Below are 8,767 nucleotides of genomic sequence, written 5' to 3'. Positions count from 1 at the left end.
TTAACACTAATGGAAAAATAACACAAAATAGATTATAAGATATAACATATATTAAACATTACCTTTTTAATCTGATTTTTTCATATAAAGTAATCCTCAAATGTTTTTCAATTTTTTTTTTTTTGATTATAAATTCATTTTGTTTTATTTATTTTTGTATACGTCAACTATTATTACCTCTTAATCGGTTACGAACATCGAATTTAGTTCTTTTAACCGTAATTAAATTTTAAATATTTTTTTCAATTGATAATTGATTGCAGTGCTCATTATTTTTTACTTTCTACTATTTTTCGGTTGCAGCGACTAATATTTGATGTTCTTACGTTTTAATTCTAAATAAAAGTCGGCTTCATTGACTGAATTCATAAAAAATTAATAACCGATACAATTCAGTTCAAATTATTGATATGAAAATTGTTAAAACCGCAATTCCATTATAATTATGGTTTTTTAGTAAGTAATATAGAAAATTAGTTAATTTTACAGATTTTTAATAAGAGAGATACAATTTTAGTTAATTTATCTAAATATTTATCATGGTAACCGATTTCCAATCGATCTTTTTTCTGTGTGTACTAACATTTATGACTCTCATGAAATTTTATAATTAAAGGGCCTAATTTGACTTGAATGTCCACAGTTCTATTCAACAGTAAATGACTTAAGTATGTCTGAGGCAAGGTACAACGTAACAACGAATACATTGAGAGGAATAACTCAAGCACCACTTATTGTGAGTCGGTCTATATTAGAGTATTCAAACGATTAATCGTCGTTCGGTTAATCGATTAATTTTTGACCATTAATCGTTCGAATAAATGAAAATTGTCAAATTTCAAATTACGAATAAACCGAATAATTTCTATCAATTAACTGATTAAGAAAAACTCACTATTTAGCAGTAAAATTGCTATGTATTTTCTATAAAATTTAATATTTTTATAATAATTTTTTTTCTTTTCTTAATTTCTTAATTATTATTCTATAATAAAGAAAATTTATTTGATGATTTTTGAAAAGAAATCATGGATATACAACCAGTTTTTTTTGGCAAACATTGTTGTGCTCTTAAGTATTTCTGATAAATTTTCAGCAACAGTTATAGTTGAACTAGTGATCAATGGAACGTATGAATTCTAGAACTTAAAAACAGTAATGTCTTTATATAGAAAAGCATTTCACATAAACAGGAATAATTTCTAGTATTTGATAAAAAACTAAACAAAGAGTAAAAGTGAAAGAAGTGAAAATAATATTTTTGTTTATAAACCGTGCAAAAGTTATTTTCAAACATGAAAAAATCTATGCATACAGGAAACTGAGGACCTGTGTACTCATAATCAGCTATTATGCTCCTGTAAAAGGACTTTAAAGTTTAAAAGACATCCAATTTCAAAAGGAGGAATTCCAAATTTATATTAAAAAGTTGGTATAAATATTAATTTCAAATGAAGCTTAGTTCCTCTACTTCGATATAATATAATTTATTTCAAATTATCAAGATCATCAAGAAAGAATTGGAAATCATATAGAAAATTTGTCACAAAAAAGTAGTAAAATTTTTAAATTTAACATCTTTTTCGTTTTTTCTGTAATTGAGACAGGAAAATAATATAGATAGAATGTTCAGATTCCCAGCTTCCATTTGATACCAATATTAGCATTATAAAATACATATAAATATTTTAAATATTCGTTTTGCAGTCCATTAAACCTTGAAATCCTTTTATAGGGACATAAAAATCGGAATACGCAATTCTATAAGTGGAATCTATTTTCACATGCTTATCAACTTTTCCATGTGTGAATGTTTTTTTTTTCAAAATTGTTACAGGTTGTATATGAAGAAAATTATTAAAAGCAATAATAACATCTAGTTTCCTTTTATTCGAATAACCGAATAATAAGACAAAAACCCGAATAATTGAATATCCTAGTCTATATATAGATTTTTTTATTTCATTCGCAATTTTCACAATACATATTTATATAGTGAGTGGCGTCGATTAAGCTAAATACGTCCGCATGTTTGTCTACTGATAACAATTAAAAGCTGTATAGAATTCCAATTCTTTCGAGATCTCAATCCTCAACAATTCTATAAAACAAGTAAGAGTTCTATATTCGTCTGTTCCGAATCTTATATACCCTTCACCATGGTGTGTTAAAAAAGGCGGTTTCAAAAACTCTTCTTTCAAACCACTTACGAAATCACGAAAAAGTACCAAGAAATTCCCAACGATTTGTTCTCATCTAATCCGGCCTCTACATACTTATTTCCATGTTTCTAAGTTCATTATTAGTGGCCTCCGGTAGGTTAGTGGTTAGTGTTCTAGTCTGGTAGACCGGAGGTGGTGGGTTCGATTCCCACCCGTGGCACTGGTTAAGGAGCGCACAACAGGCCCGATAGAGGCCTAGGTGTATTTCTTCGGATTTGATGTGTATACATCCTCCTTTCAAACTAACTAACTAACTAACTAACTAACTAAGTTCATTATTATGGAAAACTAAAAAGTACCAAAAAGTTCACTTTTTCCGGTTCTCACATAATTCCGACTCTACATACTTACTTAATTTTATGTTTCTGGGTTCATTATTATAGAAAACTGAAAAAGTACCTTTTAAAAAACGAAAAAGTTTTTAAAAGCTTTTGCTCTGCTGATCTCGCTCTGCCTTGTTTTTATAAACAGAGTACAATAACAAAATTTACCGTATGATTATGTATTTTGTTTTTGATTTTTGCAATTTCTGTTTCAGCATGAATAAAAAATCTCAGTTTTTGATGAAATTTTCAGAGGTTGTCTCGGATTTTTGCTCATATCTCCGTTATTTATGGACCGATTTTGCTGATTTTAAATAGCGATCTTCCCGAAAGCGTGTCTAACAGAATTATTGAAGATTCGGATCTCGCCGTTATTTGGGGTCCTCAAAAAACTGATTTCAACAAACAAACATACAGACAGACAACCAGACGGACAGACAGACGGACATGGCTTAATCGACTCCGCTATCTATAAGGATCAAAAATATATATATACTTTATAGTGTTTGAAAATTATATTATAGAAATTACATACGGAATGACAAACTTATATATACCCTTCTCACAATAAGGTGAAGGGTATAAAAAAGATTCATTGAACAATATTTTTAATTTAGATAGCTATGTAGTGAAGTAGTAAAGTCGATTTAGTTAGTTAGTTAAGTAGATAGTGAGTTAGTTAGTTAGATAGTAATAAGTTTTATTTAATTTTTAAAATTTTGACTTTTGGGAACTCATAACGAAGCTTTTGTTTAGTCTCTGCGACTAATTTTCCTGACCTTATTGCACACGCAAGGACTTACCTCTCTATGATATGACCAACACCGGCTTCGCTTAGTAAAGATTTCCTAAATAGCCGGCCTAAGGCTGAACACTCTTGATACAGGGAGAGTGTATTCTTAGCGAAGCCGGTGCCCAATGTACCTCAGAGGATAAAATCCTTGCGCCCGGCCGAAGGCCGGCTATCAGACATATATTATTTTATTTCGTGTGAAATAAATTCCAAAAATATTTTTAGGAATTTATTTCATTTTTGAATTTTGAGGAATTATTTCATAATGAAATAACTCCCCATTTCAAATGTGAAATAATGCCCCAAAAAACGAATTAAATTTCGTTGTTTTTGCTTTCTGAACAAATTTTTAGGGAGTTATTTCATTTTTGTTTTGGGGAGTTATTTCGTGGGGAGTTATTTCATGACGCCATTTACATTAATTAGCATTAAAGTTATAAATTAAATTTTTCGACATTTCCTGATTTTTTTGTTTACCGCCCCAAAAACAAAAGGCCAGACACTATTTACTCTATAATGACATTTATACATTATTGATATCATTATTAAAATGTGAGCTAAAAAAAAAGAAAATAAAACAAATTTGCAACAATATCCACAAACAATTAAAATCTTATTGTGTTTACACAAATATGTACTACACTCCCAGCAAATGGAGGATAATGGAATAAAAGTGATGCAAACATACGTTCGCACGCTTCAATATAAAATTCCCATATTAAAACACTGAAACACATATGGATCCAGAAAAAAACTGATTTCCATTTGTGAAAGTACTTCTGTTATACTTGTATATAGTAGTATTACTATTACATGTATATATGTACATATGAATGTATGTATATACTTGTGCGTGTGTTTGTGATCTTTTGTCTGTATATTTTTTCCGCTGTTATTTACTATTTACCATTTACACATTTTAATAAATTGAAGTAAATTCCTTTAACGCAAAAATGCACTTCTCTGTTTTTGTTTGGTGTTTTTCAACTTAAGTGACACTTGGCCATTGAGACCAAACCAAACCTCAAAATAACAAAAATATTAAAAAAATAATAATAAAACAAGTCCGAAACAATAAAAAAAAGTCAGACGACTATAGAATGCTACATTCGACATCATGGGATTTTCTGTTACTAAAAAAATATTTAATTTGTTTTCTTAAATAAAAACAAAAAAACGGATTCCTTTTTTATGCTCTAAACAACTATTTCAAAGTAAAACAAACACCACTGAATTTTTTTTTATAAATAACCCAAGTAAGCTTCCGAAAATCATTTAAAATTCATACCTGAAGTATATCACATGTTCGGACTTGTCCAATTATATTTCCTACTTTTTTTTTAATAAAAGTTAAAGATACACAACACCAGATTGAAACAAATGCAGTCCGGTTATCATTGAATCTCTGCCAGACAAAAAAGATACAGTCAAATATAAAAATGAAAAAAGGCTTCAAAAATACTTCTGCACATTCCTCTACTCATGATTGTTTTTCAGAGAAATTCTATTAAAGCTTAACATTGAACTTTCCAAAACTATTCACCCTCTGATACCATGTCTTTCTGTTTCCTGCTCCTTTAATAAAGAGCAAATACGTTTTTCTTCCAAAAGTATGCAAATAAATCACATTGAAATTATTAAAAACAACAAACAAAATAACAAAAAAAATGTATGCAAAATGAAAAATATTGTGTATAAAATTTTATTTAACACTTAAGCCAATAAATGTGAATTCATTGGTGAAATAAAAAATGAAGTCCATAAATATTTATTTTCAAAATTAATACGCATATTTTTAAATACATTGTTGCCATTGCTTCTGGTGGACTTCAAGAGGATGCTATAAATTAAAAAAAAGTTAAATAGTTTTGGGGCGTTAAAAAGGGTTATGGTTGACGTAAAATTATTCTCTATATATATTTCCTACATAAATAGTATTTGAAAATTTCTACAATTTTCATTGTTGGTATTTGGGTGGTTGGGGTTTTTGCTGTTAAATATCTTTAAATTTTATTGTTTTGTTTATTGTTTCATTGGGCAATGGTTAATGTAAAGTGCATCAACCCTCAAACTATAAAATTATAAGAAAGTGTACAGCGGCAAATTAACAAAACTAGAACTGAACTAGAACTGAACTAGAACTGAACTAGAACTGAACTAGAACTGAACTAGAACTGAACTAGAACTGAACTAGAACTGAACTAGAACTGAACTAGAACTGAACTAGAACTGAACTAAAACTGAACTAAAACTGAACTAGAACTGAACTAGAACTGAACTAGAACTGAACTAGAACTGAACTAGAACTGAACTAGAACTGAACTAGAACTGGAACTGAACTAGAACCGAAATGAAATTGAACAAGTAGTGGAAGAAATATTAATTCAATTTATTGCAATTTTTCACACTTAGTCTTTATTTATTCTGAAATAAAGGAATATTAATTGCTTTTTATTACTTTCATCCGGCCACTAACCCACCAGACAAAATAAACCCAAAGCAAATTATTTTAAGCCACACCCTGGCAAAAGGGAAGGCGTAATACAATTTTTATGTTTTTGTTTTATATGGCTTGTACATGTGTTTAAATTAATACTCGGCTGTTCGAGTCTCCTTTTAGTTATTGCGTTTGATCTGTAATTAGTTTTTATAACATGTGGGTTCTTTAGTGAGCATTCATGACTTATTCAATAAAATGATAAACTGCCGAATTTCCTAAGAAGATTTTTTTTTAATTTTTACCTTACTAGTGGTACTTATGCAGAAAATAAAATTTAGATGCCATAAATTATAATGTGTTTATCAGTTGGGAAATCCCTTATTATCGTTTCAAATTGCAGGGTATAGATACACTTTTGTTTGTTAGTGTAGATGAGAGCGATGAAGAAAAGAAGTAAATCACTTTACATATTTAGTTTTATTACTTTTGTATTTTTTATAAATCTGTTGGATTATTATTGTTACACAATCAATTTATATATTGTATTATGTATATATGTATGAATACGATTTTTAAAATTCATAAAATATATAAAAACAATTGATTTGCTGTATTAAAGGTAATTTTTGAGTCGTGTGAAATACAGTAACAGCAGCAGTATTTATTAATAAAATCGCCCATAAACTTTTTCAATGTTTTATATGAGAGTTTATTTATTCATAAAATGGATTACAGTATGGTTGCTTTAAACCGAAATTTTTATTTTAAATTAAAAAAAAAATGAAAATAAAGTATTAAATAAAAAGTCTTCATCCTTGTCCTTTAAAGTTCTTTATAGCCAAGTTTTACTGTTTTTGTTAATACTGCAGCAGTTAGTATTTATTGTTTGTTGTGTTTTTAATAGCTTTTACTTTTATTTCGTTTGTGGGTATTAAATAAAAAATCATTTTGTTTCATTGGAGAATTACATAAGTATTAAAATTTAATATTCACAGACTTTTAGATTTACGTTTTAATGTATAGTATTTTTAACGATATGTATGCTACATATGTATGTGCGTTGGTCTAGGTTGTTAAAACTAATATTAAACAAATATTTTCCAAAACAAAATTTCATATACTTTCGTGTTATATTTTAATAGATATGTTAACAAAGTTATGTAAATTTTTAAATATTCTTTGGGGTAGCTTGTTTTTTAATTGAATGTATCATAATTATATCATATTATAGTAAAACTAATAATTAATTAATTAAAATTGTTTAATACAGTTTGAGTTTTAAATATCTTTTTTCATGTATTTGATTTAATTTTTAATTACATTACATAATTTTATTAATAATTTTAAAAGGCATTATTAATAAGGTTTGGCTTGGCTTGACCATTTTTATGGATTTATAACCTCCATCTTGGGATTATTGCAATAACCCGGCGAGAAGAGGTGTTACCAATACCTCTAGAGTGCCGGGACTATAAACTTGTGATGTCAAATGTATCCTCGGCCATTTCTTGGAATGATTTAAAATGGGGTCAAACCAGAGTACTAAATAAATGTGTCACTACGGGTGGCCCGAAAGACTTGTCGTGGGTTGTCAGTTTGTTGAGGTTTCTTCGGGGTTCACGTAGTGGCTGTGGTTAAACATAATTGCTCGAGTAGAGAATGTTAGTTTAAGTATCGATATATATTATGCCATATATGTGTTTATTCTCTCGGCAGTGCTGTTATCATCTCCACAAATGCCAGTAAGAGATGTGGCAGAGCAACTTTTCTCTTACTCTTTGGGTAGTAGTATACATATATACCATATACCAGTATATGTTGAGGAATTTTCAGATTGACCCTTGTTCCGTAGATCGTTTCTTACTGAGTGAGAAATGAACTGAAAGGAGAATGGTCGGAAAAATCTACTCTGCCCGTCAGGAGAGAAGTATTGATTTACTTCTTACTTCAGGGAAGTTCTCTAGGTGATGTTGCCTTCTCAACACTATGCATATTGTTTCAAGCTAGGCAACTTAATTGAGGTCCTTCCCTTAAATTGTCGGTGCAATAATACGGTTTGAATTGACTTTGGAAATTCTTTCATCCTTTGTCATGTCTCTGGACGCCGCTGCCCAAACAACAAGGACATCTCAGTATTGTGGTTGCGTGGACTGTTAGAGGTAAGGAAATGCACTGGAATAGGTTATTAGTTGATGGGGATTTCATTCTAGTTAATGCAATCGTTCATGACATCAAAAGCTTATAAGCAACTTTCAAAGGGTCTGTTTTGAAATAAAGAGTATTCCTAACGTTGAGTTTTTTGTATTGATCGAAAATCTAGTAATCGGATACCCTATTCCAAAGTAAAGCACAGTCATTTCATATGTTGTATATTTAAGGTTTTTTATTGGTTAAATTTCAGCATATCATATGTCCTTTGTTCCCACCAGAGCATTTCTTTAGTTTACAAGTGGATGTTCCGTAATAGATCAATAAGAAGTTGCCAAATCAATTTTCTTTTTTAGCGTTCTAGAAAAATGCATACAAAAGAATTAACATATTTTTAAAAAGCAAGCCACTTATGCGTATGATTACTATGATTACAGTTTAAATACATATTGCGTATACGCAAATGAGTTGTAACGAAAATATAAGGGTGTGAAGTTAAATTCGTCGGCCAGATACGTCCCACAACACATTTGTCAAATACGTTCCACATACTGTAAAATTCGTTTTCAAATTAAATTAATTGATTTTTTAATAAAACAAACGCCAAATAAAATGTTTTTGTGAAAAAAAGTAAAAATATATTAAAAAATATATTCCGAAAATAAATATATAAAATAAAAATTAATAAAAATAAATATATTGTATAATTGTATAAAAAATGGTGGTTAAATATAAATTTTTAAATGAAAAAAATCGACACTTTGAGAAGACATGAATTGGGGTACCGGCATAGTGGAAGTAGCCCAGGACTAGTTCTTTCCAAAAACATATAGCTTATATG

The sequence above is a fragment of the Lucilia cuprina genome, chromosome 2, assembly GCF_022045245.1.
Source record: "Lucilia cuprina isolate Lc7/37 chromosome 2, ASM2204524v1, whole genome shotgun sequence".
Lineage (NCBI taxonomy): Eukaryota > Metazoa > Arthropoda > Insecta > Diptera > Calliphoridae > Lucilia > Lucilia cuprina.
The sequence above is the reverse complement of the archived record's forward strand: the minus strand, read 5'-3'. Positions refer to the sequence as shown.